The sequence below is a fragment of the Balearica regulorum genome, chromosome 1 (genome assembly GCF_011004875.1).
Source record: "Balearica regulorum gibbericeps isolate bBalReg1 chromosome 1, bBalReg1.pri, whole genome shotgun sequence".
In the NCBI taxonomy this organism is placed as follows: domain Eukaryota; kingdom Metazoa; phylum Chordata; class Aves; order Gruiformes; family Gruidae; genus Balearica; species Balearica regulorum.
In genome coordinates, this window is record NC_046184.1 from 214,169,505 (window position 1) to 214,195,341 (window position 25,837).

The 25,837-nt window shown below is 40.1% G+C and overlaps 1 protein-coding gene across 5 annotated transcripts in view; it reads left to right on the top strand.

Annotated features, from left to right (window-relative positions):
• TENM4 (teneurin transmembrane protein 4) overlaps nt 1-25,837 on the top strand; it is a 610,330-nt gene that overhangs the window by 344,912 nt on the left and 239,581 nt on the right. The gene's annotated exons all lie outside the window — the stretch shown is intronic.

The following is a 25,837-nucleotide window of genomic DNA, read 5'->3' on the forward strand; positions in this document are numbered from 1 at the left end:
ATGCCCTCAGGGTAAGTATTTGAGGCAGCAGCACAATCCCGTGCTTCTGGGATGCTCTGAGACTCCCCAAATGGGAGCTGAGGGTGCTCAGCACTGCTGGATGGACCAGGCTGCTTAAACAAATTTCCAGAAGAGGACTGAGATTCACAGCTCTCTGCTGCAAAGACAATGAGTCATAAACAGAGAGGTAACGCTCGTTGGCAAAGAAATGTGAAATTTCATCAAGGGTAGTGTAACCTGATGAAGTGCAGATTACAGCAGTGGAATAGCAGTGACCACTCAGGCTGCTGCCATCCAGCTTGAGTGATAATTGCTCACAGGTCTGATTTATGATGAAGGAGAAGGCATTCAAAGATATCTTGAAAGAGAGAAAGAAAGGTGAGAGAGAGGTTTACTGCAGCTGGCAACAGCTTAACTGCATTTATGTTAAGCGCTTCTAAGAAGGTTTCCTAGTATGCCGTTATCCCCAAGTAAGGGGAGAAAGTTTGACGTTTGTGTCGTGTGCGCGTCCCCCTTTCCTAGCTTCCCTCTTCTTTTCTTTTGTAGCATTTGTTATGGTAAAAACAAACTTTCCCTCTAGGGTTTTTCAAAGGAGAAGGTTATCTCCTCTGAATTGTCATCCTAAGGAGAGTAGGGGGAAATACCCTGTTGTATTCATTCAGGAAACTGCTTAAAATTCATATCCTCTGTTCAGATTCCCCCCTCCCCTCCCACTCTGTAAAACACACGCCCCCCCCCACACCCCTACCCCCCCCCAATTCCTTGCAGTCACAGTACACTGAAATCTGAAATCATGTAGACGACCCTCTTGTTGGAAATAAAGCCAAACTCACACTCCATCTCATGTTTTCGACATCAGAATGTATGTACTTTCTCTTTGTTCATTTAGGGGATATATATGTATACATACTTGCACACCCTCCAGGTAAAAAGAGGGAAGAAAGAGAAAGCAAGTGAGATTAAAGACCTTAATCTCTTTTTTTACTAATTAGCTGAACAACAGAAAAAGCATTGTTCAGAGTCCACAGTGGGTTGACGACATTATTGTATTATTGATGTGCTGGTGAGTTAGTTAGACTTTAGGCTTTTCAGCTGCCTGCTTATTTATCCTCTTTTTTCTCAGTGCTTTTTGCATCGGCTTGTAGACATACTACATTCCCTGAGGCCGCCTTTGTGTGTAGGATTCAGCAGGTTGGTAATAAATATGTCCCACACAAAGACAGGGCGTCGGGGGTCTCATTTGCGTGCTTATTCTAGTTGTTCAGTAATCAGAAGTGCAGGTAATGCCAGCACACTGGTGACCTGTTAGAATCAGCTCAGCGTCACTCTGCTATCAGGAGGAAAACAAAGGTGACTTATTATGTCACCTATCAACCCATAATCTGAGAGTTCGCATGAATAAGAAGTACAGACCATACAAGCCCATCATGTCTAAAACCCAGAGACTCTTCTGACCTCTGTAAATGGATTTAATTGCTTTAGTTCCTTAATGTTCTGTTTCTATGAGGCTTAGTCAGCTTAAACTTTAAATGACAAAGGCAGGTCTGTATGTTCCTTAAATGGTGAAAATTAGTAAAAGCTTATTTTGGTTAGGACTAAGTTTAATACAGTTAGAGCACTCATTCTCAGAGAATAGTAGCTGTCTCAACAGCAGGACAGGCTGAGAATGCTGTCCAAAGGATTTGTGTTGCACTTTTTAATTGATTGTGGCTAGGTTTTCCTTCCACAGCTGTGTAAACTCAGCCTTAGAGAAGTCCATCCAAAGTAAGTAACACCCAGGGAGCAGCACCGCTGTTACAAATCCCCATGTAAATTGCAAATAGAATACACATGGAACTTAAAAACATGCTACTTTTTGAAGATACACTAGGCTATTCTTTATCTAAGTTCCTTTCATTCCAGAAAGGGAATAATGTACAAAATATTATTTCCACACTTCCAGGAAAATGTCCGACTAAATTTTCAAATGAAGGCTGGAACAAACTAATAAGTATATAAATATGCAGGCATATTTTAGGGCTTTTAATTTTTTATTCGATGTGTTACAAACCATTGTTTGGGGGTTTTTTACTTGTAAGAGTAATTTAGAACATTAAAAATCCATGACTCTTATTGTACCTATACTATCAGCAGGTACTTAAGGTAAAAAAGAGACTTTTCAGACTTGGACCTTTTTGCTTTTGTTTTTATATATGTCAACTCCAGAAGACTTTTTATTTTACCTAAAATTACCCGAAGTAACTAGGATGTGAATGTCTCCATTTTATAGAATCATAGAATGGTTTGAATTGGAAGTGACCTTTAAAGATCATCTAGTTCCGACCCTCCTGCCATGGGCAGGGATATTTTCAGCTAGACCAGGTTGCCCAAAGCTCCATCCAACCTGGCCTTGAACACTTCAGGGATGAGGCAGCCCAACTTCTCTGGGCAACCTGTTGCAGTGTCTCACCACTGTCACAGTAAATAATTTCTTCCTTATATCAAATCTAAATCTCTCCTCTTTTAGTTTAAAACCATTACCCCTTGTTCTATCACTACAGACCCTGGTAAAAAGTTTCTCTCCATCTTCCTTGTAAGCTCCCTTTAAGTATTGAAAGGCCACACAGAGCCTTCCCTTCTCCAGGCTAAACAACCTCAACTCTCTCAAACATCTCGGGAAGTTTCCTTACAGAAACCTTAAAATTTCATGATTTGAGGATTTCAGCACTATTTGAAAAGTAGGCTGCCTTGAGGTATCTTGGTGGATGTTCAGAAACACTAATTACTTCTTCAGGTTTCTCATCAGTCAGGATACATATATACTGGTGTGTAGGTATATATGTATATGACTGATGAGAAGCCAGAACTTCTGAAGGCATCCAGTCTTTAATCTGATTGTTTTAAGAAACTACCAAAAGCTGTGTTCGCTCAGAACATTGGTCCGTGTAGTTTCTGCTAGTGGTATTGGATGAGAAGCACAAGCCAGTGGGGTTGTAGGGGGGATTCTGACTGGCTGGGAAAGGTCAAGCCCCAGCCAAAGAGACGGAAGTAGAGGTTGGTGGTTGGTGATTGGCTCAGCGGCAGTAGCTCTCTTCCATTTGAACCAGTAAATAACATGAAAAATAAATTAAAAAAAAAAAAATTGAGTGTCTTTAGGTAATGGTGTTTAGAAAGAGCACATCACCCTGACCTTTGCTGTCTACTTCCCTCAGCATCCCCAGCTGTGGCACCGGGGGCGTTAGCAAGTATATCTCTGCTTAGCATAGCTGCAAGGTAGGGAAATGGCTGTTATCTCCCTGGGTAGCTGATGTGCAGAGTGACAACAGATTTTGAAAAATTTATGAAATCTATGGAAAGCTGACATCTGAATTCCTTTGTGAACACTGACCGTGTTGCCTTGTATTCAACGCTGAAGTGCATGACTTCGTCCAGCTCTTTCATTGGTGAGCAGGCATTCAAGGTGAAGTATGCTTTTGTAATTTTGTGGGGTCTGATGTGTTTAAGTTGCTCATATCAGGCAACAGGAATACTGGATGTTGACATTTGAAACAACCTCTGCAGATGGGAGCCGCAAAATCCCAAATCACTTCTCATTTTGGGCGTTTTAATATTCTCAAACACAATTTCACAGACCAGGGCATGGATTTTATTTAATTCTAACAGAAGTGAGGAGATACCAGAATGTTGTAAGAATATCTAAAACTGACTCTGGTCCTAGAAATTACTTTACTTAGGTGACACTGGAGGTAACATCTACTAAGTCTCTGTAGGAAGGAACTAATACAGTTTGGAGTCTTATCATCCACTTCTGAATATGTGTACCCCAATTTCTTTGGCTTCTCTCTCAAATACATCCCTATTCCAACAACTCTTGTTGCTCTCTACTGATTAACCAGTCATGTTCCTTTCCTACCACTAAGGGCATTTACTCACAAAAAAAGCAGCAGTGGAGGGTCATGCTGCCAGTCACCCGAAGTGACATTGTTGCTGGAGAGAGAGAGAGGGGAGGTAGGCATGATTCACTGTGTTATTAGACTTTGAATTCCAAGAGGAGTGTTCAGCGTTGTGTGAAGCATGGACAATGCAGCCCTCACCTCAGGCACAGATAGCGATGTCAGTGGAGGAGAGGAGGGAAAACCATGTTGAGTTATGTACATAAATATTCCACGGTCAGAGCCTAGGAGATGAGTGCAACTTCCATAGGATCCTTGATTTCAGTGGAAAATAGGCCAAATCAGGATCAGTTTGACCCCAGAAGCCAAAAAAACCCCACAGTGTGCTGCTTTTACTTAGTGGGATCTGCATGAACAAGCCACTTGGCCAACAAAATCCACAGTCAGAGAGTTAACACAGATTCGTGTACTGCCTTTGCCACTTTTTCTTTGTTTGGAGTGCTGGATAATTTGAAGCAGTAAGTTCCCCTAAGATCTTCCTGCTTATTTCTCACTACATTGGACCAATCTAGACCTCCTGATTTGTAACCTAAAGGATGTGTCCTATTTTCTGTTTAGGATTTTTTTTTATCTTTAATGATCAGCCTTGAGCTGTTGAAGAAAATCACCACTTGTAATTTACCTCCCTTTCCATCCTTCAGAAAGAACTTTCCACCTTTTTATTAAATGATTTGTTCCAGATTTATGAAGATAAATCCTTCACAAAAAGGCCAATGAGGACTACTATAGCCTTATCTGTGTTTTGTCAAATAGTTTGATATAAATTGTGCATTTCTGGCACTTTACAGTGAGTAACCAACCAGATCATCTGCTGCCACTGCTGCTATGGCTGGATTTCTTCAGCACCTAAAAGGAAGTCATCTTCCAGAAATACAGGGCTCTTTCTGCTGAAAGTTTTTAATCTATCTATGCGTGTGCTCAGTGTTTATTTCTTTAGTATCCTTGATGTGTTTGGTGCTGAATAGTCTGCCACACAGAGACTGCTGTTTTCAGACTCACTCTGCAGCCCAGTGTGACCAGCTGAAAGGCTGAACTTCCCATCAGCTCTGCTTTGCATCAGGCATCACTCCTCTGACCTTCAGGTCCAACTTTAGACACGTGAGTTGTCCTGTAGGAGCCCTGCTCAAGCACAGGGTTAGGTGTTTACAACACTGGGATGGAAGAGACAGTCACAGAGAAATCAAACTGCAGCAGTGAGCCCAAAAGACACGGAATATAAACGTTTCCGAGAAAGAATGGTATTGTATAAGGCTGCTTAGAAGTGGAGAATTTTCAGGGATCTGACTGAGGAGAGCAAAAGAACCTTTGATAATGTAATCTTAATAATTGATATTTCGCTCATCTAATAATTAATAATAAATCCCAATTAAATTCCATTTTCTTTTATGTAAGACTTTTCTTTTTTCTTTCTAAAAAGGCTTGTGGACAGAGGGTCTATTCTCTTGCTGTGTTTTTGTCCTTGCACAGTGCTTTCTGTTGCTTCTTTCTTTACTACTCGAGTAAGCGTGTTAAGTAAAAATAACAATTAATCTCTGAATCATTTATCAGAGATTTGCAGAGTCCATTATCAGTCAGTGTTACTCATAATGGTAATTCATAATTACAGAAGGGAAACTGAGGAATAGGAAGATACAGCCAATCATTTTCCAAGTATCTTTTAAAAAACTAAAAATATTCTTTCGATTATTCTGTTCCCTATTAAAACTTCTTTAACACCACCACCCTCCCCAATATTTCAGAATTTCAGGAAAAAACATCTTAAGGAGAGGAAAGGTTTAAAAAGATGTTTAGTTTTGCAATAGTTTTAAAATATTCTGTAATAAAAGAACATTTTTTTAGAACAATGATGATGATTGAAAAAAAAAAAAAGGTGCTAGGAGAGGTTCTTGGAAAAAAGTCTTTTGAAAAACAGTTTTACATAATTTTTCACTGAATTTATCCTCTAATTTGGGAACATGTTCAGAGTTCAGCCTGAGAAACCGTGACCTAAATTCCTCCCTTTTAATTTTAGTCAGAAAACTAAACAAGAGACATATTAATCATAAGCCTTCAATTTATCTAGAGACATTTCAGACCATCAGGGTCTGAATCATCCTGAGGAGATTCCCCTTTTTTCCACTCATTCCAGAAAGAGCTGTGGCTGACTGAGTCCATAGAAGCCTGAGAAGGAAGTTAGGAACCTCAATCTGGTCATTTGGCTTGATTCTTGTATTTGTCATCTACGTGAACTCATTGAAACCATCCAGAAATTCACTGGCATGTTTGAAAATTTGTCCTCAAATCATTTCCCCAAATGTATCTCTGTTGTACAGATGACAACAAGATTCAGGTTTTGAATTGCCAAGCATCAGCCATTGCCTCTTAAACCCTGGAAGACAAAGTAAGAAGTTCTAAACTGGCAGATGTGAGGACGATCAGATCATGAATTATTCCTGCTGCTATTCACTGAGCAGTGGAGCTGTCCTGTTGAGTTTTTGTTCCTCCTGTTTCACTCTTCCTACCAGGAGGAAAGATCAGAAAGATTTCAGTGTGCAAGCTGCAGATCTTTCGGAGGACATGAAGCTCCAGAAGTGCCCACTTACCTTGCTGTCACTTAAGCTCTTGCTCCATGAATTCACTTTGCATCCTGAGAGTATTTGTTTAACCTGGCAGTTGTTTGGCTTCAGGATGAGCCAAAGGTGAGAAGCAAATCATTTGCCATAGGACTAGATTCTTATCGCTGATATCGGTGGGAGGCATTTGGATTAGATTCCTAGCATAACGAGGGTCAAATCCTGACCCAGCTAAAATCCTTTTGGCTCAAACAGGGGGAGGTTTACTCAGGAGTGGATAGTATGAATACACAGAAAGTCAGGGGTTTAGTGTTGTTTTGTTTTGTTTTGTTTTTTTCAAAGAATAAATGTCCCAAAGAGAACAAAGCAAAGTTCTGATTGTCACATTCAGTGAAGGGCAGCAATGAAATGAGTCACCTTTCCAGGCCAGTAGGGAACACACTGAATCAGTTAAAGCAGATTTATAGCTTTTTAGCTGTGATAAAACCGTATCAGCGTGTATATGAATTTACATAGGAGTAGGGATTTTTTTTCTTTCTTTTAATGCAAGCCACATTGGAAAGTGTGCACAAAGGAGCCCCACTCTGAGGAAAGACAACTGGAACAAATTATATGCATTCAGACTTGTTAAACTGAATTGGCAGCAGAAATATTCCTGGTAACCTGAGCATTACAGCAGCATTGGTATAGTTAAGGTTATGTCAGCATTTCCATTAGAAACCCCTATTTTCAGAGGTTTATATCTGCAGTAAAAATTCACTGTGGGTTGAAACTTGACAAGCTGAACGTAACTTGAGAGTGATACAGTGGTGAAGGGATTAGAGGTAGATTTTGTGTGTAGATTGTCCACTCCTGTTTGGTGTTGTGATAGTGTTGTTTTGATGTTGGTGTGTGGAATTCTTTTTCTTTTCCTTTGTTGATGTGATTAGTGTTTGTGAAGTTTTGTGTTGAATGTATATTTTAATGATAATTCTTAAACCCCTATTTTCAGAGGTTTATATCTGCAGTAAAAATTCACTGTGGGTTGAAACTTGACAAGCTGTGCAAGGTCTCATCTGAGATGGATTTTTTTTTTTTAACCTTCTTCTTTACAAAATTGGGGAGAAAAATCTGTTTGAAGAGTCAAGCTACAAGAGCACAAACAAAAATAGCAGCATTCTGGCTTTGATCCTTTCCAATGTTAAAAAACCCCGCTTCTTTCTTTATAGTGTAACTATCAAATGTGCAACAAAATCTTGCTCTGAAGAAGGAATTAATCATTACACTATTAAAGGAAATGAAACATTAATTTATGGCCCATTAGATGCTTTTTCACTGCAGGACTGCCAGTGTTTTGGTCTACCTCAGGTTATACTGAGAGATTTGTGACTAACATGAAACAAAGCCCCCAAAGGAGCAGATTCTGTGTGGAAAAAAAATGCTTCTGGGCAGCTTTAGAAGAACAAAACATTGAAGGCAGAGTTGTCCAGAGATTGGAGCGAGTACTGGTTTCTGCCACAGGCTTCTCAGCTAAAAAACTTAACCTCAGTCTTCTCTGTTGCAAATGGAGGATATAGCAAGCCGTGGGCTTCAGTATCCTTACAAACTATTTCCTCATCTCCGTGATATTAGTGGAGCTAGCCATGGTTTACACTATGGTGAACGAGTAGGCGAAAAGGGACCCACGGCTCCATGCTTGCAGACATCAGGTTTCAGAGAGTAAGCTAATCTCTTTTCTAAATCTTTTCAGATTTCTGGGTGCACAGCATCGAACTTGTTATTTCTGGGTATGTATCATCTCTGAGCTGATGCCTGTACAGCTGAGGATCTCGTAGGAGGCAGTGCAGGGTTGTGTGTCTTCTACACTTTGAAAAGTCATAGCTGATGTTCATCAGAACTTTTTCCATTCACCAGATAAAAGCTGGTGTGGAAGTGCAGAGTATTATAAAATACAGGAAGGAAGTCTGATGTTCGTGTACTCGTGGCTGCGTTGTGTTATGACTGTGAAATGGATCTCTCAGTTGGGAATGAGCTCAAACTTTGGGAAGGCTTGTTCCATTAGCTGTTTTCAAGCCATATGTCTCCATTTTAAAATGAGGACCTGGGGGCTTTGAACTTTATTTATAAGCTGAAATTTGCTGGCCACTGTGAGCCAGTGATTAATTTGTAAGGGAGAAGATGCCAGAAGTCTCGCTCTGACCCGTGTGTTCGTTCAAACTAAACATCCAATGACTGCGTAGCGTCAGAAGATGTCTCCCCCCACTTCCTCCTCCATCGTTTCTGTGCTTTGCATTATTCACTGTGTTTATTGTAACACACTATTAATCTCAACCAGAGCTTTCAAACCATCATGTGACCCCAACAAATTCTTCAACTAAAGCAGTGATAGCTTTAGGTGTTCTGGGTGGAAGCTTTGAGGCTCCAAGTAGAAGGGAAAGGATCAGGTTAAAATGTTTGAGGCAGTAACTCAGAGAAGAAAGTGCCTTCTGTGGATACAGTACAAGTTTTCTGAAAAGTGACATTTGGAACATGACCTGAGGGGATAGTGTAGCTTCTTGCTGTGTGTGTATGAACCACGGTGTATCCTTTGAAGTTACGTCCCATGTGTACCTGGTTGCAAAGCAGTAGGGTTGTTTTGTTCAGGAGAGGGCGATTCTTAACTGTGTGTCTAACAGCAGGACCAAGCCCTTAGTGCCCATGCTTGATGGTAGAGCTGATGTGATAGACAGTTATGGCACAGAAGAAGCCTTTGATCTTGGAGGGATTATATGAAAGACTGTCACAGTTCCTTAAGAGTCAATTGGGTTAAGCCTTTGAGGACTACAAGCCCCAGTGTACGCATCCCACGTAAGAATTAATTTTGCTGGCAGTTTGGAAAACACCACAATTTGAAGGGTTAAAAGTTTTGTTTGTTTTTAATTCCCACCATGTGAATTGAGACAAAACCCCCAAATGCAGATGGAATAGCTGGTACAGTGTTTGAAATGTGTGATTGGCATTAGCTCAAAATCTATGACTACGAGGTCAGTGTTTTGTAGTAAGTAACGCCTGGAAATGGGAGTCGGAAGACTGATGACAATTTGTGACTTTGGCCAAGGAACCTAAATGTTGGTACCTGACTCTTCCATTAATAAAATGGGGGATAATGATAATTGTTTGATTCCTACAAGCTTTGGAGATGTTTAGATTCTTGATTGAAAATGAAAAATGCTGCTGTCATGCTCCCACTCTATTCTGCTGCTACATCCACATCTTTGCAGGGCTTTATTGCTGGCTTTTAACATGTACTCACATCTCCATAGGTAAGGGATGGTGATGCCACAAAGTTTAGGCACCTTTTAGTAACCTGTCTTCAAAGTCTGCCCTGACTTTTAACAGGGAAGATTTAATAGATTTTTTTTCTCTTTCTGTGTAATAATTAGGCCTACTAATGGAAGCCTACTTAATTAAAGCCTTTTCCATAGAAAGCAGATAAAGCATAGCAAAAAGACAAAATGGTTCAAATCATAAGATGGTATAACAGAAATTAATAAAATTCAGGCATTTATTATATCACATTTCTGCTTACAAGAGGTTAGCTGATATTGACATGTCAAAGTAGCGTGAAAATGTACAACCTTTTGCTAAAGACCAGTGACTCCATGTTACTTGAACTACTGAAGCCCAAATCTGCCCCCTTTACTCATCAACTGTCTCAAACAGCAAGTAGTCTTATTGGTAAGAGTGGTCAAAAGGCCAGACTGGCCCTCATTAATTGTCTCCTAATTGTTCCTAACCTTTCACTCCCTAGGACATCACCATTACTTGGAAATTGACCCCAGCAAAATATAGCAAGATTGTTTGTGATGCCTTTCAGAGTACCCTAAAAATTACTGTTGTCACTTCTTGTCTTTCTTACCTGTCCTAACTGAAGATGCCCTGGCAGGGCAGTAAATTACAGGCAGTTTTCACCTACTGTCTTAAAATACATTGCTCCTTTCTGGATGATCTGAGCTTTTTTTATGGTATGTTAAAATTCTGTAGGTTTTCAAGGTATTTCTAGGTGTCCCACCAATTTAGTCTCTTAATCTCAATGTGTTTCATTTTCTTTCTGTCTAAATAATACCTGTATTGCAGAGACAAAAATCTGCCTCTCAGAATTATTGAGGTTAAGCAGGTTATAATTTCAGCATTTTGGACAACCCAGGATAATAGCAGTTTGATAAGTATGATGTGCTGCAAATAGGGAAAAGCATTCAGAAACCCTAAGTGGCCATATTTCTTTTCAGCATTTGGGGGCAGGGGGTGTTGTGGTGGCCAGGCCAGTAATAAAGAGTCTGTCTCATCATGTGCACTATTCAAAATTAGCCAGCCATGACAGCTCAGGAATTGGACTCCAGGTTCTCCCACATCAGGGGAGAATTGAGCTTTGTGACCTGTTTCAGAAAAATTAAAGTAGCGACGCATGCCTCATTAGCATGACAGCTGTGGGAGTGGGCTTGGGGTATAATAAAGTTCTGCAAGACCTTCGTGTGCTTCAGTAGGAAAGCTCAGAAGTGTAAAATCGATGCTTTTGATACATTAGGTGGTAATGGAAGAAGCACAGCACAGAAGTGGTATGATCGGATGATTTAGTTATAGCTATAAATCTAGTGGCAGTATCGTGGCAACGTGATAGGACACAGCATTTCATAAGGAGCGCGGCATAAAGATTCATGCATTAGTCAAGTCTGCTGTTGAAGCACGTGTGGGTGGGGGTTGCATTCCTGATATAAATGACAGAGTGGTTCATCCTGGCAAACACACTGAGCTGGTAAAACAAGGATACTTGGTAGTAAATGAGCACTTTAGACAGAAGTGCTGATATTTGGATTCTGCATAGGTATTTCTGGTATAAAATTGTTGTGGTGAAATGAAAATCGACATGGATTACTCCAGGTTAAAACTAATGCTTACGCACTGACCCCTTCCTTGCCCTACCCTGCCTGGCCAAATGCAGAGATTTTGTAAAAATTCTCCAGAGTCACATTTCAACAGTAAAACTATTACCACTTGATGATTGCTTGTGCTATGTTTTAATGTAAATCAGCTCTTTTCCTTTATACTCAGTTTACATAAATCCTGCCCAAAGCACCTTAAACAACTCATCTCCCTAAAACGGAATGGCTACATGAGACTATCGCAAGGATCTCTGTTCCACCTCAAGCCATATAGTTCCTCATTCAGGCATCTTGTTTTTAAATTCATTCTTCCTCTGTAATTACCATCATTTTTGCTGCCCTTCTTTGTATTGCAATCAGTTTTTCTACACCTCTCTAATAGTGTGGGACAACTGAGGTTGGTATGGCTTCACATAGGCAATGGGTACCCAAGGAAAGAAAGGTCAGGTAAAAACAGAAGGGAGTGACATTACTTCTTGCTATGAATGTATGCTTGATTAGGAAAAATATCATTAGGATTAGTACAGAGGAGTAACAAGTCAGAGGAGACAAAGCAGATTTTAGTTTTATTGTGGAATGAGTTACAGAAATCCTTACTGCTGCTGCCTGTAACTTTTCTGATACACCAATGAAACTTGAAACAAGAGGTCATCTCGAAGGGTAATAACTTCCAGCCAAAAATGTGCTTCAGTCTACCAGACCACCCATCCTTTCTTTATCAGTGAGGTCAAAATAATAGCAGTGCTTGACACTTTTACACAGATGGGTAAAATCTATTGTGTCACCTGTAGATATTTCCAGAAATCAAACCCATGTAACTGTTTTTAATAGCAGAAGTAGTTATATTGTGCCTTTCCTGTGTATATCTCTAAGCAATTAGGAAACAGTAGGTCTCCTGGTACCTCCTTGAATCAGATAAGTGTGATTATCTCCATTTTACAGAGGTCACGAGTTACTAGCCTGAGGTCACCCTGGCATTCTGTGATACCATCACGACGGAATTCATCTCCCCTTATTCTCCCGTTTCTGTTACAACCTCTACACTATGTTCTCTCCCAAAAGCTACACAGAGACACTTAACACAATTGAGCATTTTGGTGCAATTGATTTCTGACAGTCTGTGAGCCACTTCCTAGACCTGATTTCACCTGCTGAAAATGGCTTAGTATGATCAGGAGTTTTCCCCAGTTTACAGACAACCACAATGGATAGAATTCATATAAAATACACAGATATGGACAGACATCCAAGTAATACATCTAGCTAGATCTGCATAAAATATCCTGTTTGCTAATGGAATGAGGAATAAATGATTTTCAAACATAGTTGTGAAATTTGCAAAGGCACCTTAAATACCTGTTTGAAAATTGTGTCTTAGTTTTTAGTCACGTGAATTTCTGAACAGGGAATTTAGGCTTGAGCTGAATGTTGTGGTAGCTTCTATTTAAAACAGTTTGCTTTGTCTGCCATTTCTTCTCTGTAAAAACTCTTGAGCGGTTTATATCAGTGTCAGTCCATGCCAGAAGTTCCTCCAATCCATCTTGGGATAAAACACAAACAGTTCTCTTCTGACTGAACTGCGGGTTGGTTGCTGTCACGTGGAAAGCTGACTAAAGCCCTTTAATTTATGAAATGCTATGTACTCCTCAAAAGATTGCCTAAATATTTTACTGCATGTCACTTTTTGTTGGAAACCAGAACCCATATTTGCTGTGCCATCCATTACGTAGAACCTCTTCAAATTACTTCTGCTTCTAAATGGGAGTTTGTATGTGCTAACTTTTATCTGACAACTTCAAACACATCTCAGGGCTCTTGCATCTTTTTTACTGTTTGTCTCCATCTTGGCTTAGCGTAATATTTATGTACAGGATTTAGAGGTGTTCTTAAAGCTTTTTTTGCTTTTTTTTTTTCCCCAATTGTTCTTTACAGGGCACTGGGAGGGGGTAATATTTAAGGTTCCCTATAAAGAATGTGGGTAACTTTCATCTGCTCAGATGCTAAGAGAGTAGGATATTTGCGTGCTACAATGACGGATAAATTCTGTGTACAAGAGGTAATGATGATGTTTGAAGTTTTACAGAATTAATTTTCTTGGAAGTTTTTCAGTGCAGTAGCCATGGAAAGCTTATTTCAGATAGACTGAGGAACTGAAGGAAAGAGAAAGGATCTTTAGAGATTGACATAAGTGACTTGCGTGGCAGAAGGATAATCCCTGCACACACCTGTGCAGCAGAAACACGACGTGTGGATTAGTTTTGTACTTAATCTGTCACTCTGGCATTCCCTCCGTGAACTGCCTGAGTGGTTTCTGCTGGCCCAGCTCAAGTGTCACTGTAGCTTCAGCAGCAGCCGCGTGAGTGCGGGTGGATTTTGATACCAAACAATGCATGTTTGTGCGTTCATTTTGAGTCTGGTGTCTGAGGTGGAATTTTAATGGTGTGAAAAATGAGGGGAGGAAAGAGAAAATAATAACCTGAGCACTGAAACACAGCGCTCAATACGATTTCTCAAAATTTGCATTCACATCTGCTGTGCTTTTCACAAACAGCTCCTCACCCTGTCCCTTATCCCAGTAAAGTGGAATTCTGCTGTTAGCGTTACTCTGCCAGAAAACAGAGCATAAGGGGAGTCTTAAGTGCCTAGTCTGGCAGTTTTAATCCATCCAGCTAGCCTTTGCACTAACTGAACCACATTTTCTCTTGTATTACAAGTTTCCTTGTGTTTTCCATTTTGCACTGTGAGAGTCCAAACTCTTGCTCTGGGTGACTGCATGTCTATAAAAACATGAGTTTTGTAATTTCAGGAAAATTCTTCAAGACTCTCAGAGCGCTCCATATAAAAGGTGGGAAGTGAGAAAAAGGGAAAAGATTATAAGGATCTGTCTGTGATTTCTGCCACTGCTGTGCATTTTGGAGGAAGTGGCTCACCTGGATGAAGTACTTATTTGAAAAGCCAAACTTCTGGCAGAAAAAAGAGCATTAAATTCCAACCTGCAAACAGTAAAGAGAGGAGGAAGAAGAGGGTAGAAAAAGACCTAAAAGCATTGAAGAAAGCTTTGTTTCAAATATATTTGAGTTTCAGATTGGCCCGGTGTACTTCCTGTGGCGTTGGAGTGCTGTAAATTGGAAGCGCTCAGGTTGGAAACAGGTCTGAGGCACTGATTTCTGAGCCCAGAGTTGCACTTACTGCCAGAATGGTTTATTCAGCTTGCTGGATGGGAGCCAAAGGAACTGACCGCCCTGTGAGCTGAAACCAGTGCCAGCCAGCCGCAGAATAACATTGCTTTGACTGAAATGGCAACTGTTTGTTTGTTCTTCCAGCAAAAGGGGGGAAAAAAGCAGCTTTTAGCGCTGGTGGTGACAGAGAAGGTTAAAAATCGAAGAGAAAAAAATAAGATTATTGTGCAAGAGCATGAAAGGTTAAGGGCAAATTTTTCTCCTTGGTTACACTTCTCTGGTTGCTTGGTCTTCACTGGTTTGTAATTAAAAGCTTGCTCTGCATTAGTTTTAACATACAGGATTCTTCCTTCTTCTGCTAAAATATGGTAAATTCTTCTGTAGGATAAATTGCCCTTACTGATAATGGTTATAATGTACCAAACCCAGTGGGCAGTGTAGATACTGTCACAGCTGCATGTGATAGTAGTGGAGGTTACAAGTCATAGGTTTTCATGTGTTAACAGAATACTTTACTGAGTAAATCAGCAGTTGAATATGACTTAGGACTTGATCTCAATGACTTTAGCAGGAGTTTAAGGTGAGCAAAATATGCAAGCACAGGTATTTGCAGGTCTTTTTTTAAGTAACATGGAAAGGCTGGCTTTCTCCTGATGACTTTGTGGTGAGTTTGGGGTGAATCACCCCTTGCTCTCAGTCTGTAGCATACAGAAGTTCCTTACATGCCATTCTGCAGTGCCATTCGAGTGCCGAAACCGCCTTGGCTGGACAACTTCTTGCTCGATGCTGCCATTTCACCCATACTGTTTGACTTAGTCCTCTTGCTTATTTATTCTGAGAGCTTTCATACCATTTGGATGCTAATAGCTGGCCTGATCGCACGCAGGAGGCACTGGCAGAGAGCTGGCAGAGTCGCACCACGGGAATCGTTGCCTGCTGGATAGTAGCTGGTCTAAGGTCAGGCTGGCACCACCCAACAACCTCCGCTGGAGCCAAGTTACTGTCTGCCCCCTGTTTGTGCCATGGTTATCCTCAGGGAATGTCCACCTTGCCTTTTTCTGGTTGCTATGCAACTGTCAAAACTGCTTTTTTTTCCCCAGCCTGTTAGTGTTTCTGGTAAGACAAACGGTTCCAGTTAGGCGATATTACTCGTGATATTAGTAGCATTTTTTTCTGCATGTGTCAGTGTGAATCCTGCATTTGATTTCGCTATCCCTAGAGAAGTTTGGTGCTTTTTTTTGGTATGCCAACCCTTGGAATTTTCAAATTAACCAATAACTTCAGTCCAACTAAAGGAAGAGTAAAATAAAGTTACTAGTGCTCTTTATTGTGGAAAATAGGTTTAAATATGGGACTTAGCTACAGACATTCAAACTGAAGAGGAATAAACAAATCCAAAATATGTTATTAAAACACACTTCAATAATAAGTTTAATAATGAAAAAATATTGAGATATTAACATATTTAGTTACATTTTAAAACTTCAGAAATAGACATTTTTAAGAAGTCATGTCAATCACATGTTTTTTGGGGGCCCCACATCTTTTTGGAGAAGGTTTACCCAACTCTTTTGGGTTGGGTAGACAAGGTAAGGGACAACAGCTGGCGAGGGGAAGTCAATTAGTCTTATTATTTGAATGAAGCACACAAAGAGGAACATGGAAGATGGTATTTTTCATTTCCATTTTTCAGATGCTGTTGGAGAGGAGCAGCAGCTTATGCAGATACTATAAAACTTAGTGGTGATTTCAGAAATGGAAGATAGGGTAGGGAAGCAAGAAAGGAGAATAAGTCATCCTGTAGGGTTTTTATTGACTTTAAATACCTTGGAAGATCTTTGCCTTCCTTCTCTATTCCAGGCCTATCACCTGAGTGCAGTCTAACTTGTTTGGTCCTTCCAGCCTCCTCATTACTGCCAGCTTTTCTTCTGTCTCCCAGTGGGACTTGGGGCCAACTACCACCATACATGACACTCCAAGTAAATTGGAGTCACAAATTGCCTATCGGGAGGTGCTGTGGTTTGTCAGCTGCACCGTCTTTTTCCCTGGAAAGCAGGAACTTGCTCCTGCAATGTCGTGAGCACCACTTAACGCTTCATTAAGGGTTAAATCCTGTTGCTGTGCAGTGAGGAACTCCATCATGTTATGAAGCATAGCTTAGCTCTACGTCAGGTGAGTGGAAGGACAGAGATTTGGCCCATTGAATTTATACTGTGCCTTTTTAGTGATGTGCCAGAAGGAGAGATTCCTCCTTGCGCCAGATGTGCTCTGCTTTAGAATTGCTATTCTGGGCATTTAGAGGGGAGGCAAAATGACAGGCTAAGCGCTAGCATTGCTAATACCTCAAACAAATGTTTTTCCGATTAATTAAAATAAATTGGCATAACAAGAAACACAGTGTGCGTCCTCAAAAGTGCAAAGTTGTTTTCTAATGCAGCTTCCTGTTAGAGCAAGTACTTTAATTATCTCTGTTTGTGCTCGAAAGCAAATTTGGATATTTTTTTTTTCTTAGAAATCAGCATTGCTTGATTCCCATTGCTGCTTAAAAGGCAGCAGTGTGAAAGGCAGTTGTCCTTAAACATGAAGTGTGTTTTCCCCTATGCACACAGACTGTTCCCTTCAGCCTCCCTGAGGAGTGACCTAAGCACAGCTCTCGGTAAAGAACTTTAATCTGTGTTTGTACAGAATCACTCTCTTGGTTTGCATTATTTTATTATTTAAACATAATAAGCTTCAGTCGTTCATGAACAGCACAGTGAAAGACAAAGAGCTGTGATAGTAGGAAAAGCAGCAGGTTTTCCTCATTCAATATAGAGCCTAAATAAAGAATGAAAAGATTCACTGCAATTGTCAGTCATAAAAGAGTCCCATCGCTATCGGTAGGAATGGGGAACGTCATATTGTTGTAAAAGCAGTTACTGGCCAATTCCTTACACAAATAAACCAAGATATTAATACTAAAATATATTTCTTATTATTGCTGGAGTCCAGATTGGGATGAAAGTTAATTTGGTAATTGTTTTTTTCTGTGTGTAGAATGTTTAGCAAATTACATGCTACCTCCTCCACCATAGGCAGCACTGGTTATATAGTTTTGGAGTTACATCAGGTTGTCCTAATAAGCTAGTCGTGTATTATCTTCTGTGATGCTATCAGATGTTGGACTGGATCCATCCTTGAATGGGAAACCTCCCAGGAATGCTTGCCGATCTTGCTTGAATTGTTGCTGGTACTTCCTGAACTATCAGTTTTCGTTACCAGTCAGCGCTGAGCCAATGCTCCGGGACAGTATCGGGTGTGCTCTTTAACTGAGACATGAAACCAAAATCTTGACCACTTCTTTGTGGTTCCTTAAAGATCACTTGTCATCTCTGTAATACAAGGGTATCGACTCCTCTGTCCTAGTTACATTCTAATTTCCGTAATTCTAGTCCACCCCTCCAGATTTTCCCTGTCTTTGCAATTGGTTCAAGTAGTCTTTTTTCTTTTTTTCTTTTTTTTTTTCCCCCAATTTGTATTTGAAACTTTTGGTTTACTGTTCAGTGGAGTGAAACATAGTGGACTGGGTTACCCAGGAGATGAGACTAGAAAATCAGGTGGTCCTTTTTTATCTTAAAACCTACGAATCTATGCAGTGCTGTTTCATGGTCTTAGCTGCGATGTGTTTCACTGCAGAGGCACGCGAATGCTAGTGATGTGTCTCCAGTGTCTCTTTACCTGCTACAGAACAGCGTGAGGAGGAGCAGTTAATTAAATTGTCACAAAACAGTCTGAGATCATCATCTTGAACCAAACGCAAAGCAGTGTTATCTTAATGGTTGAAAAGCACCTGGCCACTCTATGCCTGTCACTGCCTTTCACATAGCCTCGAAAACCTTTCTCGCTTAGTGCAGCTAGGCTGCCTTTAAAATCTTTGTAGATTTTCAGTAGAAGTTAGTGGTTGTACTGTACATTGAGAGAGCGAATGCCAGAATAGGAAAGTTTCTGTTGTATAAAATAAAATCTTTCTAATGCTCTTGATTATGCATCCCAGCTGTCCTTGTTTTGTAAGTCCAATGATTTGAGTTTTTGTAAAAATGTTTGTTTATTGTTTTTTTCCCTTTCCCTGCCTTGTACACACACCAGGAATTCTTTTTGTATCATAGCTCAGCTTTTATTTCCAGCAAAATAAAAGAAAACAAACCACAGCTAATTGGCTCTTTGTTCTCAATTTTTTGACAAGTGACAAACACTGAGATCAGATTGTAGTGCATATCCTGCAGCGGTCATATGGAGCCTGAGTTAGTGAATCGCAAATTCTCCATAATAGGCTCCCACTTATCATCACAGCGCATGTGTTTTGGGTATTTATGTTTATATGTGCTATGCCCCAAATGCTTCCTCTCACAGTTAACAGGGTAACCTATAGCCTACCAACATTACGTGGAAAATAGCATTCAACATTTAGACTTAGCTCCTATTTTGTGATTTTTTAATTTTTTTTTTTTTTTTTGCTGTATTTCATATCTTTTGAGGTATGAAGGGTTTGAACCTTGTTGCTAGAAAATTGTGAGGATTTGGGTAGTACTCCTAAGGCTGAACTCAGCCCAGGATACCCACCCATGAGACCTGCTCTTGTCTAAGATCTGTATGTGACTACATCAAAATCTGTCCAGTACTTGCTGTTCTGGAGGGTCTGATCTACTCAAGTTTACGTCAAAAGCAGAATTCCTATTGTCTTCATTAATGATGGACAAGGCCCAAAGTTTGGATAATCAGAGAAGGAAAACATTTCCCTCAGTGAGTTAGGGAGGAGTTATTGCTATAATTTTGTCTGTAATTCTGTCCAGTCATACCTTGTAAAAGTCAATGGACATTTTGCTGCTGGGGAGAACATTGCATCTGATAGACCATGTAATTAAGAAGTTACTCATTACATTCTGTTTTCATTCTCCTTTGTGCAGGACAATATGCCCCAGCTATGTTCTTAAAGCACTGGAAACTCCAGTGGAACCAGAGATTAAATTCCACAGATGTTTAGTTGAAGTCCTGCCCCACCACATTATCTACTTTATTATTTATTTATCTTTACCGTAAATAGTCTTCATCAGCAAATCATATTTGCACTGAGATGGCATGATTTTCTCCTTTTAATTTACAAATGCCCTGCTTTCTGCCAGTGGGCAGCTCATATAACCATGTGAATGAACAAGAGTGGATCATGTGAATTTAATTTAGAGATCCTTCCCCCTCCAGCCCCAGAACTGGAGCCAGCACCAACTATTCCATACAAAACCATGGTGATTATTTTCAATAATCATTTGTCTGCCCCTGTAATTCTCTGTTTCTTGCTCCCTACTCTAAGCAAAGGGGAACCTCTGATGACTGGATGGCGCTTCCCGGGCACGGCCAACACTGGCTTTGCCCAGCACATTCATGTACATTATCTGTTTGTTCCAGTGAGTACCAGGCAAACAGAGAGGAGGCTGAGACTTCACTTGTCAGTTTTGAGCAAACATCATGCTGCAATTTTAGACTGCAACTCATCTCAGGGGAGTTTTCTCGACCTCCACATTTGCTGCTTGAAGCCACATACTTAGGTATCAGATAACCCAGAAAAAGACCCAGGAGCCAAATAGGCCTTAGCTGGGTACTATTTCTTTTAAGGGAGAACTGATGTAGAATGTGTGGGGTTCCCGCCCGCTTTTATCTACTCCATGCTCCCTAGACTGTGCAGAGACTGCAAATCTTCGTTTGCTGAAGAAATAGCAAGCATGGCCTGCTTGTATGTAGTTGGCAAGTAGTAAGCAAAGATTTTTCGTGGGTTCTTGAATCTTAACATTTCATTTTCAGTGTTCAGAACTTCATTTCTTTCTCTTTAGTAAGATTTAGTATAGAGGCAATAGTCCTGTGTTCAAATAACTGCCATCAGTTCCAGTTTGAGTTGAAGAGGGAGGAGGTTTCTGGCCAATTCATTGTGGCTGAGGAGGAATGGAAATCTCAGGAAGACTGAGTGGCATGGGATTTTTTTTTTTTGTGGAAGGGATGTCAGTACCAGAGAAATGCTGTCCTCGTGGTGCCTGAACTTCTCCAGCTCAATGCCCAAGAAAGTACCTCTTAAAACCTTGTTGGGCACCAAGAGCAACACTTAGTGCTTATGGTCTAATTCACTGTGCATTCACTGAACTTCAAGAGGAATATGCTCGTTGCAGTGGCGAGAGCCATCAGGCTGGCCACGTGTGTGCCTGTTAGCAGAGCTCTTCTCATCTTTGCAGATCACCTTCTAGATGTCTGTGTCCTGTGCTTTAACACTTGTAGGTCGAATCGGGCTGTCGAGGCTGGTAGGCTGCGTTCGAGTTGGCATTGCTCCAGCCGTAGCAGCGAGTCCGTATCAGTAATCACTAGGAGATTTGATTATCAGAGGTTTATCGATACTCACACAGTGGCCTTGAATGAGTTGTCCTGTTGCTTTTAAAGGACAACAGAGGACTAGGTGAGATTTATTTACACACATAAAAATGCAGAAAGATTCCCAGGGGATTTATAAAAAGTGCCTAGCAGGCAAGCAGCCTCACTCTCCTGACACTTAAAGAGAGGTACTTTGCTGGTACAGACACGTTTATACATTTTACTAAAGGTATGCTTTTCAGAAGTGCCTGAGTGATGTACGAGCCTAAGTTACAGTAACTTTTGGGAACACTTAGACTCTAAAATGCATGGACCACTTTTGAAAATGAAGCTTAACTTGGGCCCAAGGCTTTCTAGAAAATACATCTCCAATGCTTTCTAAAGTATTAACCTCATCATTTATCTCTTGCCCTTTCACACACCTAAATATCTTTGTAAACTCAGTCCTGCACCCCATTAAACCTGATAATTCACCACTGTGACAATAACTAGGTTCAGCACTTTGTAGACACAAACTACAAAGCGCCGCTTAAAAGCAAATGAAGAAGAATGAGGAGCTATGTCCCTACAAGTGTACCTTGTGTCACAAATCACAGCCATAGGGGAGCTGATAATTTAGAGGGAGCTGTTTCTGTCAGTTCTGTAACACCGACTGTATGCCATTGAGAGGGAAGGTTAGCCCACAGGAGAGGCTTGCTTGAAGCTATCACAATGATGAAGTGAAATTTAAAATTACATTAGATGTTTGCTTAAGAAACAGCAGATGAGGCCCTGCGGATTCTCAAATCCTCCTTGCTACACTGTAAAATGAAACCATAACCATTTGTTATTCTTCCACTGGCGTCTAGGAAGCTGAGGCAGAAAGGGATGACCTTTTAATGATGCTTTCCGGCTTTTTAAGGGTTTGAATGTGTTGCTATTTTTGGTTCCATCCAAGGTTCTGGTCATACAACTATATGAAACTGCCTTTTCTTCACTTGAAAGTTTGAAGTATTTTTAGTATTGCACCAGTGAGATCTTAAAGGCATTTCAGCCCTCCTTCACGGATTTTGCATGAATATATCAAGTCATTCGAAGTAATATGGTGAGAGCTTAAATTAAAGTCACTCGTAGTGGCAAGGGAATTAGTAAATGAATTTGGAAACCAGACCTCTGATCGCTCTGAAACTCTTAGCTGATGTGCTCAACAAGTGGGCCTTCCTTCTTTAAAGGAATATCACTGTTGACATAGCTTACATTGTAAAATATAAATTAGGGCTCTAAAGGATTTAAATGGTTTAAATACAGGTTTGAAATTCCCCCAATGATTCCAGTATAGTTTTTTCCCATTGCCAGGCTAATTTTAATTAGACTTGGAACTGGAGACTTCTTGGTAAAACAGTATCCCATGAAGGGTCTTTGTTTTCTCAGTGTTGTGATTAAAAGTGGCACATTTTGCTCTAAGGTGATGTACAGCCAGCCAGCGTTTTCTAGGTTGTGAACTTTTGACACCAATGAGTATAATTCCTGCCAAACAAAAATCTATTGCTGTTCAGATTCCTTGTATGACTGTATTCATGCAAATGTTCCTCATAGCCCAACATGAAGTAGTGTATTATAAACCGTTATAACACAGTCATCCTTTTCTCTGCGTTTCAGATCATTAGCATAGGTCCAACAGTATAGAGGACCAATTTCCATGATAAAGAAAGTCCTCTCCCATTTAATCACTTACCACCAAATGAACCATTTAATGCCACATTCAGACGTATTGTTGGAGGATTTCCCAAGGCTCCCCTTGATCCACTTAAACTCCCTTATCTGCCTTTTGTCTCTTGTTAACCTGCTTGCTTTTTATAAGGGGAGCGGAGGGGGAGAAGGAAAAATCAAATCAATTGCAACAGGCCTGCAGCTGTTTAATTAAACTTTTTTCCTCCTCAAAAGTTGCTTGAGATTTCTTGTGGCTTCGTCTTAGGAGCATCAAATCACTATAATTTAACAGATTCTGTAATTACCTGCCTCACATGGAAATGGCTTGATTGCTGCTTCTTTGTCCGATCTAGTTCAACTTTAAATGACAGCTGAATCTATTCTAGATGAATGGCTTGTGCAGTGGGAGCCGTATCAGGGTGGTCTAGATTTCTTTGTAACCTTAAAAGCTTCTAAAGCAAGAGCAAAACATAGTTCGAAGTTCATAGAAGAGTGGAGGTGCAAGACTTCCGTATTTATATACTGAGGACTAGCTCCACTAACCTTTACTTTGAGTAAAGCATATGTGGTACTCATTTGGGAGTACATGGATAAGTAAATTCTATTCAACAAGACTAAAAAGCTGTGGAATATGCCCCAGAAGGTGTATGGAAACCACTGACACTCTGAATAATGATTCCATACTCTGACAAATTCAGGGATATGGTAAGTGTTGTTTAAGCCAGGAAATTGAGCATTTGACTCCAACTATTTAACTTAGTTCTGGCTGTGCCTAAATAGCCCTGTCTGTGTTCAGAGAGCTGCAGCTGCCATCAGTGTGTTCATGCAGTGGTTCCAGTCTGGTCATGTCTGTATTTGGAACTGAAACTTTCCTGGGCACTGAGGCTGAGTGTCGAGGAACAACCTGCATCCATGCAAGTAAATCCGCTAGGCTAGAAAAGAGGGTGCTGCATGTGCACAGGCGTTAGGCACTGCTTCTGGACTATGATAGCTCTTGAATCACGTGTGGCCAAAACTATGGCAGAAAATGTTCGTGATATTGTCCACCCCACTAACAGGAGCCAGTGGGCAAGCAGAATTGGACATCAAATTGGTTAAAGCTGGACCGGGTGATGGGTTCCTAAAGGGCTTCTTTCAGTGCTATCGAAAGAACAGGAAATGCTTTTTAGAATGCACAAGTGAGCGAGAACATTGTTTTCCCTGCTGTGTATTATTTGCATATAAGATAGGAATGGTACAGCTGAGAATAGACATTCACGAAAGAAAAGATGAAATAGAACAATTGGTCCCTTCAGCCCCCATTGCAGGATTGCTTCCTGCAGTCCATTTTTATGTACTTTGTACTCTTGTTTTTAATGTTCAAAGTGATGAAGTTTCCTTTTAACATAATGTGGAATTAGATAACGTTAAAAACACATTCGAAGATGCAGAAAAACGACAGTCCATGCTTATAAGCGAATACATAAAATAATATTTATTTAAACACTGTGCTCCCTAGGACAGCCTCATTTCCTAAGGGTCTCAAGGGGAGAGCAATCATAGAGTATAATCTTGTTAATTTAATATACGTCAGTGCAATGCAAACAATAAATACCGAACATTCAGACTAGAAATTGCAGTAACTATATTAAGCAATCACAATTCCAGTTCATTATGCTCTGACAAGCTTCTTAAGATAAAGATATACTATTTTCTTTAACTCAAACAATATGTAACATTTTTAGTAATAATAATATTTAGCAATCACATAGCATGATTCATCTTCAAAGTACTTTAAAAATAATAATGTTTTAATCCCAAAGACGTGCGTAGGTAAATATTATTAACCTATTGCACAGATGGAAAGATTTATATAGGTTAAATAGCTTGCTTTGGGCTGCAAGGGCCGTCACAGTCAGTGGTGAGATGAGGACTCGTGCTGCCCTTTTTTATGCTTAGACCTTTTTAGACTGGCAAATTGGTGGAGGAATCTCTGGAACCATTCAGCCTCTTCCTTGATTTTTCCCCAAACTCTATACATTTCTTCACTGCTGTTGTTTTTTTTTCAGCTGAGTAGGCTTATATATCTCCCTTTCTATGCAAACATAAGTCTTTCTGGAAGGCCAATTATTTCTTGACTTTGCATTAACGTAGCTGTTTAGATAAGAGAAGAGATAATTCCCCTGATTAGTATCTTTGGATTTATTTTTCTTATAAACTTGTAAGAAAATCTAGCCAGATCTCTCCCTCTCTTTTACCCCTGCATGTCTTGAGATACAAATTCAGGATTAACGTTTCTCTTCATCTTTCCTTTATCAAATGTTTATTCAAGCAAGGGAAACAAAGAGGCATGGTTGTAAGCTCTAGGATACCTACTGAACCTTAGACCTGCTCCTGCAGACTTGCAGCAATGATTATGTGGGAGATTATTCTTTATTTGGAGCTCTCCCTGAGTGAATTTTACTTTCTTAATAGCCACACATCCAGTTTTCAGAAACGGCCTAGAATAAGAACATAGTAAAAGTAGCTGCCTCTTGGTATTCCCAGGAATCCTTTTGACAAAGGATTAGTCCAAATACTATAACGGATTTACATGGTAAGAAGGTGGATTGCTCAAGGACCAAAGTTTTCTAAAATTCAAGCCGAGTTGATGCCAGTCTTGCAGTTTTGAAAGCAGTATGGAAAAAAGAAGACTACATTTAAGACCAGCTAGAATGCATTTCAGGATTGCTTATCTGTATTTCCTATACAGATATTGAGTAAGCAGTAAATGAGGAGTATGGAAACGGCATTTTAGGTCAAGAAGTGCTATTAAAAATGCATGCTTGATATCTTTTTTCTGTTTTGTACTTGAACCCAAGTCCTGTTACATCAAGATTTTTTGACACAGAAGAGCCTGACTGGCAGAGTTGATAAACACTCCTGTTTCTCAAAATTTTCAACAGAGCCTGACTTGTCCTGTGTTTCAGTATAGGGGACCCAGCCTGTGAGAGGCTCGGTCATGTAATTGAACTTGGGTTGTATGTGAATTTGTGATCTTGTGCCACTGAACTTTAATAAATAGAATAAATATTTCCTTCACTCAGAATAAAACTATACAGGTGCTCACAAAAAATGGTTTGATGACACTCTTCTAGTTCTAGTTATTCTTGAAGCATTAAGAGAGTTACCTATATCAAAACCATGAAATAAGAATGGTGATTTAGTTTGGTGTCTACAGA